Raw genomic sequence first — 9,661 nt, 5'->3', positions numbered from 1 at the left:
GAAAGGAGGGGGCTAAGCGTCAGTAATGTGGTAGATTACAAGTTACCTTATTGATGCATCAGAGGATCTTGTATGACCCTTGAGATCTCTGGTGAACAGCCAAACTCCATCCACTGACGACACTGGGGCTCATCATCCTCGTTGTTACTTTGGGCCACTTGTTCAAGATGTTGATGTACGTTCTCCCACACTTGTTTGCACCACCTGAACAACTCTTCCACTGTAGGAGAATCTGTGGGGTTCATGATCCATGCGAACAATGGTGGCTGATGCATAAGGACACATTGGAAGGGAGTGAGCTGGGTGGTCACATGTCTCAGTGAGTTTTGTGCATACTTGGCCCATGGAAAGAAACAAGACCAATCTTCCAAGACTAAGAGGTAGTAGAGTTAGGTGCTAAGTTGGCAGAATCTGACCCGGAGTGTGGAAGGTTAAGAAGGAGTGTTACGCCTTAATAGCCTGCTGGCAATAGATGGCACTGCAACTCAGTTGGTGTGGATAGAAACAGCTAAGAAGTCAGGCTTACCCACTATGGAAAGTGGTGAACTTCATTTAGAGAGACCTCACTGCCTACCAGAGGCCCTGCACATCATGATTCCCTTTCACATGGTGTAGAAGGTGAGGAAAGGGTTGTGTCTCTGGCCTCCTGAGTTTGGGGAACGGAACCAAGACCAGGTCATAGGCATATACTAGCTGAGATCATGTGGCAGTTGTGTGAACTTTGCACCCTAGGGGTAATGTTTTGACAAGTTTCTCCTTTATATTTTTTTCTCCTCCTGGGTCTTTGGGATTTTGAGTTTCTGCAAAAATTGGCTTTATGCTTTCTGTTTTTTTGCTTCAATTCTTCAATTCTAGAAAACATGGCATAATTTGGAGGTGTGAGTTCAGTTACCAAATGGAGGCATGTCCAGAATATTCTTCATGAGCTCCAAACTCCACAATAAAGCAACATTGACCCCAGTGTCACCAGTCCCTTTGAATCTTGTTGGGCAAATTGTGAAGAAACACATGATGAAAACATGACTTGTGATACCATCCCAGTAACTGAAGACAACAATGACAATGACATAGACAATGGCAGTGACATCGACAACGATGACGATGGCTATGACAGATTCAGTGACTGTCTTAGCAACTGCAATGATTTTTTCAGTGACACTCATGACAAAAGAACTGCGTCAGTGGGTGGTACAGTCTGGAGTGGCACAAAATGCAGCTGACAGCCTACTTAAAATGTTAAATAAACACATCCCCACACTTCCAAAAATGTTCAAGAATTTTAATGAAAACATTACATTCACATGAGGTCAAAGCAATTGATGGTGGGGAGTATGTCCATTTTGGCATACTGGAACATTTGCTCCAAAACAAAGGGGGACTGCTGTCACAAACTGATACAGTCACATTGGAGGTGAACACAGATGGACTGCCATTGTTCAAAAGTTCTCTAAAGCAACCTTGACCAATTTTGGGTAAATTCCCTTTTGAAAGGGATCCATTTGTGGTCACACAATTTGCGCTAGACTATATGCATGTTGTTTGCCTTGGTGTTACAAGGTAGCTGTTCACATTTTGGATCATACAAATACAGACTGGGCTCCCTTAAGATCAGTTCCATCTTAGAAAAACGTTTAGGGATGTCACAGTACTTACCTCAGCACGAAGGCCGAGATCTGTCTCAGAATTATACCCCTGGAAAGCTACCAAGTTTAGGCGATTTCTTCTGTACACTGGTCCAGTGGTACTGAAAGGAGTCCTCCCAACTCCACTTTATGTTAACTTCCTTACACTGTCTATCAGCATCTATTTGATGCTTTCTCCTACCCTGTGTGCCCATTACTGCAATTATACAGATAATCTGATTTGGTACTTCCTTGAACAGTTCAGGACCTTGTATGGGGTTGAGGAGATGTTGTACAATGTTCACTGTCTGTGTCATCTGGAGAAGGTTTGGTCCATTAGATCATGTGTCTGCATTTCCTTTTGAAAACTTCCTGGGCCACTTTAACAGAAAGGTCAGAAAGTCATAATACTCCCAAATCACATTTTTATAGGTATTTGCAACTTCGGAACTTTATAGCATTGAATTCTAATTATTTTCCGTGAGGCCCTCCAATTTCTTTATTAGACTCAATTTTTGAATGTAAGTCAGTCCAAAAACAGGCTATAAGCAGGATCTATGAATTACTCAGCATGTATGATTCAACTCCTTTAGATCTACTCAAAAATAATTGGGAGACAGATTTAGGTGAACTAATTTCAGTGGAAGTCTGAAATTCCATGTGTGGTTTCTGAAGTTCCATGTGTGGTTTCAACAGTAGCTACTTACGTGATTCAGTTTTTCAGTTGTACTATGTTGGACCTCACCTGATTTTGTGCAAATAAATAAATAACAAGATAAAATTATTAAATAGGCTGAGAAACAGAAATGACTACAACATACACAGAGTGTATATAAATATGCAATAAATATTTAAATGAATAAATTCTACATTATTTTGTTTTAAAAACATGTACACTTCACTCAGCTAAATCCTGACTGACCTCCCCTATTTTGACTTAAAGGACCAGTGTGTAGGATCTGGTGGCACCTAGCGGTGAGGTTGCAGTTTGCAACCAACTGAATACCCCTCGCCTCACCCTCCTCTTCCAGTCGTATAAGAGAACCTACGGTGGCAGCTAAAAATGCAAAAAAAAAAAAACGCAAAAGGCCCTTTTTAGAGCCAGTGTTTGGTTTGTCTGTTCTGAGCTACAGTAGAAACATGGCGGTGCAACATGGCAGACTCTGTGGAAGAGGACCCACTCCCTCTGTAGATATAAAGGGCTCATTCTAAGGTACCAAAAACACAATGATTCTTATTTTCAGTTGATTATACATTAATGAAAACTAATTATGAATATTATACTCCATTTCTGCCAATAGATCCCCCTAAATCCTATACACTGGGCCTTTAACAAATCATCTACTCACATAAATCTCAATGACTTGACTCATCTATCCACGCAAGATGCCAATCTAAGCTGGTTTAAAATTCAAGCTACTTATTTATCAGAAGTTATTCTACTTTTAAATGTTTGCCTTTTTAAATAATGTACATTAAATAATCATTCTAATTAACAATGCCTTATCATTTCTTTATTACATAAGATGAACTCACCCTTTTCCTATGTCGTGGATTTCTTGGGACAGGGAGAGGTGGAAGTGGTAAGCACTATGTGGATGGCTGGAAAGGATGCCCACTATTGGCCTCCATATAAATTCCCCAATTACATAAAGTGAGCTCAGCTGCAGCATGAGAAACCAGGAGCTGAGTGGGAAACATACAAAGAGCGCTCACTCTACAAAACACGTAAGTCATTTAGAAAATGTTCCTGTTACATTTGAGGTACACTCACTGCAGCAGTACCCTTTTGAAGTAGTGCCAGTGCCATTTCAAGCTCAACTTGTACCCCTACCATAACTTAAATTAGATATGGACATGCTCCCACCTGATTGGGAAATAGGTGCATGAATTTTATGTCAGGGTACAGAGGTGGAGTATGGTATGTACAAAACAGGGTCCCTGTGTGTTTGACTCAAAACAGAGGCCCCTGATCATATATGGCGAGTGGTATTTGTGCCAAACTACAGAGCAGTTGTTAGGGTACACAGTCAAGGGGTCCACAAACAGCCATTTACTGTAGTTCATCAATGATAGAAATATGTTCTGTATGTATGTATAGTTGAATGACCTATTGTGACCATTTGCAAAACTAGGTAACAGCTTTTAAAATTTATCTTGCTCTATCTTAGAGTATCTAAAAGTGTGTGAAGAATTTTTCATTTCTAAAACATGATAAAAAAAAGTTCAGCTCAACATAGTGCCAATCAAAACAACCCTGAAACTGTGCATATTTTTCTTCTTCTATAACCGATCATGAGAAAGCCAGACAGAAAGCCAAAAAAGGCTGAGACAAGTTTTTGTCTCAATTCTGAAAGTGACAGCATGCTAGGGAAATATGATTGAATAAGGCAGTGAGTTTCTTTGTTTTTGCAATGATTATTTAAGACTAACACTTGTGGAAGATGTACCCAGATTCTTTACTTAAGTAAAAGTATAATAATACAACATTGTAAAAAGAAGTAACAAGTTAAAGTCCTGTATCCAAAATTATATTATATTATTGGATTATTATTAATATTGCATCAATGTTGTACTATTGTGAATGTTGTGTCGAGGTGGAGAGAGCTGTAAGTAGTTGTCCGAGTAGCATGAGGGACAACTCATGGGGATACACCCCTCACATATTCACAGAAGCACTTATTCTGTTACTCCAGCCCTGAATAGCTAGCAATGTGCATCAGGGCCCTGCACCTTTATATATGACCGACACAGCGTTCCAGTGGCTGGAAAGAAAAGGCATGAAGCACTTGAAGTTCAACAATCTGGCAAGGAGTGAGTGGGAAGGAAACTCTCTCATCGCTACATTGGGCCATTCAAGATTCTACAGAGAATCAAAGAGATAACGTACAAGCTGGACCTACCCTGTCATAGTTGCCTAGCCCTGATATTTCATGTCACACATCTGAAACCAGTTACACAAGGGCCCCTCGCCAAAAGCACAACCCCTCCCACCCCTCCAGCACCCCTCAACATTGAAGGAGAGCCAGCCTATCCAGTGAAGGAAATCCTGTATTCATGGTGCAGAGAAGGCAAACTCCAATATTTCAGTGAATGGGAGGGTTACAGACCCGTGAATTCCAGCCCATGATGTTCTCGACCCCATACTTTGTCAGGACTTTCATGCTCACCAGGAGGCCCAGGAAGAACCCCAACTCTAACTCCCATCACACACGGTCTCTAACTCCCATCACACACGGTCCTTCTCACCTGATTACTGATCGACACATCTGAACTCTATCACACACAGTCTCTCAGGTTTTTTGATCCAGTGCTATATTGTTGATTCTGATTTTTGCCTTGCCCTGTTCATGTTGTTTGCACATCGCCTGACCATTGCCTGTTTTTTTTATTTTGTCTCTGCCTAACATTTTAGGATTGTTTGCAAGCTCCCTCAGTAGAAATACTGAGTACCTGCACTTGCATCCGTATCTGCCGCCTGACATAACCATAACCAAGTGTCTGTCATTCTGAGACTATTTTTGTCCTTTTGGACTGGTTCCCCACTTATTAGAATTATTATTATCAATAATAATAATTTCTAATATATTAATTAATAGTGATAATTCACTCGTAACCCCTACAAAAATAAAATTTAAAAAAAAATCTATGAAGTTTGTGAAAACTCACAACTTTCTGAGCAAATGCCTTTAGCCCTGTACTTAGTCTCTGGAACGATGAGCTGCTTTCAGCTAAATAATTTACATAAATGCCACAACAGGGGGTCTGCTACAAAAGCCCATATTCAGAAAGTTGGATTTGATTCAGAAAGCCAGGTTTTTTTTTTTTGTACATTTATTGGCTCTTTTAGATTTTCAGTACATGGTCCAGCCCCAGCTTTAGTGTGTTTAGAAATACACTAATGTGTTCAGTGTTTCATTGAACTGTACCTCTATGCATTACTAAAACATAATTTAATTTTTTTTTTTTTAAATGTTTACAATGTTTCTCAGCCCCCTCCTATACTCTCTGTTCACAAACAACTGTGCTGCCAAACACAGTTCCAACATCATCTTTAAATTTGCTGACAACACATCAATCCTGGGTCTCATCACAAATGGAGATGAGACGGCCTACAGAGATGAGGTGAGAGCACTATCACAGTGGTGCAATGACAACAACCTCTGCCTCAACGTCAGCAAAACCAAAGAGATGTTTGTGGACTACAGGAGGACATAGGAGGTCAGCCACGCCCCCTTATGCCGGACTCATTGTGCAGGTGGATCACAGACTTCCTGACAGACAGACGGCAGTTTGTGAGGCTGGGGAAGTATGTATCGGACTCCCGGATCATCAGCACTGGATCCCCCAAGGCTGTGTCCTCTCTCCTCTGTTATTCTCCCTGTATATCAACAGCACATCTGAACACCAGTCTGTTGAACTCCTGAAGTTCGCAGATGACACCACCCTCATCGGCCTCATCTCTGATGGAGATGAGTCAGCCTACAGAAGTGAGATGGACCGTCTGGTGTCATGGTGCAGCATGATCAACCTGGAGCTCAACGCTCTCAAGACAGCGGAGATGATAGTGGATTTCAGGAAGGACCCAGCCCCCCACCCACCCGTCATCCTCTGTGACACTCCGGTGACCTCTGTTGAGTCCTTCCGCTTCCTGGGAACCACCATCACCCAGGAGCTTAAGTGGGAGCAGAACATCAGCTCCCTCACCAAGAAGGCTCAGCAGAGGCTGTACTTCTTGTGGCAGCTGAAGAAGTTCCACCTCCCTGTGAAGATGGTCAACTTCTACACTGCCATCATCGAATCTATTCTCACAGGACCCGGAGACATGCAGCCAGGATTGCAGCCGACCCCTCTCACCCCGGACATGTACTCTTCCAGCCCTCCCCTCTGCCACAAGTACAGCTTCTTCCCCGATGCAGTCAGCCTGCTGAACAGTGCCCCAATTCCCCCGGGTGACAACCCCCCCCCCCACCCCCAACCGACAGTCACTCTCCCCTCTGAAGCTGCAATATTTTTTCTATTTCCATGTACACTCACTTTTTCTGTACATAACTATTTATATTTTTATTTAATATATCTTAAATTAAGATTCTATCTTGTTTACTGTTTACATATTTCATACTTATATATAGCATGTTGACTTTATATCTTTGATTCTGTGTTTGCACCTGACATCAAGACAAATTTCTAGTACTGTAGAGTGTCCATTACTGTAAGGGGCAATAAATTGTTTCTGATTCTGATTCTGATTATACATCAACGGTTCTGCAGTGGAAAGAGTTAAGAACATCAAGTTCCTTGGTGTGCACCTCTCCGACGACCTGTCCTGGTCTCTGCACACATCAGTAGTTAAATCTGCATGCCGGCGGCGCCATTTCCTACGGAAGCTCAAAAGCTTTGGTCTCCCTCCCAATATCCTTACAAACTTCTACAGATGTACCATTGAGAGCATCCTGACAGGGTGCCTTACTGTATAGTATAGGTGAAGTCATCATCGGCAACAAACTTCCATCCCTTCAGGACATCTTTCATCTGCGATGTCTGAGGAAGGCCCGAAAAATCACAACTGACCCTAGTCGCCCAGCACACAGTCTGTTTATCAAACTGCCATCAGGCAGGTGATACCGGAGCATTCAGTCCAGAAACAGCAGGCTGAAAAACAGCTTCTACCTGCAGGCTATCAGAATCCTTAATAAACTGTAAAAATTGTCTCTAAAATTGCACTATTATCCCCCTTCATATCATATCAAAGACTACAAAAACATCATGTCTTTTTTGAATCTTGCATACTTTGCACAACTACATTACACTACCTCAAAGCAAAATCTCCACCTCAACCTTGCACCTGCGCACTTTCTATTTTTTTTTTTACTTTTTTTGTTATTGTATTGTATTGTGAATCTGTTGCAATCATTATTCTACATTTCTGTCTCTTAAATTTCTCTCTTGCTTGCCCCTTTATTATTTATTTCTGTTGTTATTATTGTACTGCTGTAGACTGCCTAAGCCTCAAAAAAATGTACATTGTTACTGACACTTGTATATATGACAAATAAACTTGAAACTTGAACTTGAAACATAGACTATAGAAGATTTTCAATCTTAGTTTTTCACAACTCCACACAGTTCATGTTACCATACAATGCTTTTTGCAAGTCAATTAGCATCTACTTTGTTCACGTCAAAGGTTTAATATCATATCAATGTCATAATTAGGAGTTAATTAGGAGCACAGCAGTGACTGTAAAAGATCCTACCTTTAGAGACAGAGCCCTTTTCCCCCTTAATACAATTGGAAAGTCCAAGCAACTAAGCCTAGACCTCAATAAAAATTGTCTCCATAAGTCCAATTCTTACTTAGGAGCAATTTCCAAACAACTGAAGATACCAAAAGCATCTGTACAAACAATTGATTTAACAATTAATCTGAATTAATCTGTGAAGCATTTGGGTGGCAGCTTCATGTTGTGGGGGTGTTTTGCTGGAAAAGAGACTGGTGCACTTAAAAGATAAGAGGTGGCATCATGAGGATGGAGTATTATCTAGAAATACTGAAGCAACACCTCAAGACATCAGCCAGAAAGTTGATCTTAAGGCTGTGTTCGAGGCAAGGTTGCAATGAGTAATTCCCAGTCTACAACCGGTAAAACCACCAAAAACAGCCCATAACTTGCAATTTTGTTTTGTCAACTTGGGGTAGTCTTCACATCTACCAGTTCCTTCCTTGCAGAAACTTACAGCAAAGTACTGTGAGAAGCCCCTTGAAGGCTATCCCAAGCATTTGAATAATGCTCATGCAATTAAAAGCAATGCCACCAAACACTAACAAAGTGTATGTAAACTTTTGACCCACTGAAAATCTGATATAGTAAATAAAAGCTGAAATAAATCTCTCTTAGCTATTATTTTGAAATTACCTCTTACAGAAATAAAGTAGATTCCCTAATTGACTTAAAACAGGAAATGTATGCAAACATGAAATGTATGGAATTGTGAAAAAAATAATTTTGAATGTCTTTAGCTAGGTGTATGCAACCATTCGGCCTCAAATGTACATTTACACATTTGCTTATTTTGTATTAAAGCATACTTTAAAAGGAATTGCTTTAATATATATATATATTTTTTAAATAATACACATAGGTTAAAATGACAATTAGATATACTTCAGCAGGGGCGGCTGGTAGTGATATTAGATGAGAGGGATAAAATCTAATACCTGTATTTATCAAAAGCTTGACAATTAAACTCTTAGAGTTGACCAATACATTATATAATAGTAATAATAATAATAATAATAATAATAATATAGACTCTGCATTCATGTTTACTTACGCTGATCAGCCATAACATTAAAACCACCTGCCTAATATTTTGTAGGACCCCCTTGTCCCACCAAAACAGCTGGCACCAAGATTTTAGCAGCTGATCCTTTAAGTCCTGTGAGTTGCGAGGTGGGGCCTCCATGGATCAGACTTGTTTGTCCAGCACATCCCACAGATGCTCCAAGTCAACACCTTGAACTCTTTCTCATGTTCCTCAAACCATACCTGAACAATTTTCGCAGTGTGGCAGGGTGCATTGTCCTGATGAAAGAGGCCAGTGCCTTTAAGGAATACCATTGCCACAAAGGGGTGTACTTGGTCTGCAGCAATGTTTAGGTAGTTGGTATGAACTGAACAATAGCTATGGTTTTTCATTATAGCTCTTATAGTTCGTCTTACTTTTCATATTATCAGCATAGTATGGTATGTAATTTTCAGACTTAATACTTACTTTTCACTCTTAAATCCTCAGCTTTGCATCTTGGTGCCATCTCATCCTCAGGTAAGTGACGCACCCGGCTGTCCACATGATGAAAAAGAAAATGTGAGTCATCAGACCACGCCACCTTCTTCCATTGCTCCATGGTCAAGTTTAAAAGTTTGGTGATCTTAGAACTTTCCCTGAGCTCTTACGTTAAAAATTTTCCTGAGATCTGATGTTAGAATCTACAATGAGATCTGACTTTAGAATCACCCCTGACATTTGATGTTAGA

At 40.5% G+C, this 9,661-nt stretch overlaps 1 long non-coding RNA gene across 1 annotated transcript in view; it reads right to left on the bottom strand.

Annotated features, from left to right (window-relative positions):
• Window positions 1–1,306: 1,306 nt before the first annotated feature.
• Window positions 1,307–9,661, bottom strand: part of LOC113531306 (uncharacterized) — an 11,647-nt gene continuing 3,292 nt past the window's right edge. The window contains exons 2-5 of the long non-coding RNA XR_003403244.3: window positions 9,399–9,466; window positions 3,159–3,308; window positions 2,330–2,367; window positions 1,307–2,002 (exon numbers count right to left, since the gene is read on the bottom strand). This is a non-coding gene — a long non-coding RNA (uncharacterized LOC113531306). The remainder of the gene's footprint in view (window positions 2,003–2,329; window positions 2,368–3,158; window positions 3,309–9,398; window positions 9,467–9,661) is intronic.

Source organism: Pangasianodon hypophthalmus, chromosome 27, assembly GCF_027358585.1.
Source record: "Pangasianodon hypophthalmus isolate fPanHyp1 chromosome 27, fPanHyp1.pri, whole genome shotgun sequence".
Taxonomy (NCBI): domain Eukaryota; kingdom Metazoa; phylum Chordata; class Actinopteri; order Siluriformes; family Pangasiidae; genus Pangasianodon; species Pangasianodon hypophthalmus.
The sequence above is the reverse complement of the archived record's forward strand: the minus strand, read 5'-3'. Positions and strand labels throughout refer to the sequence as shown.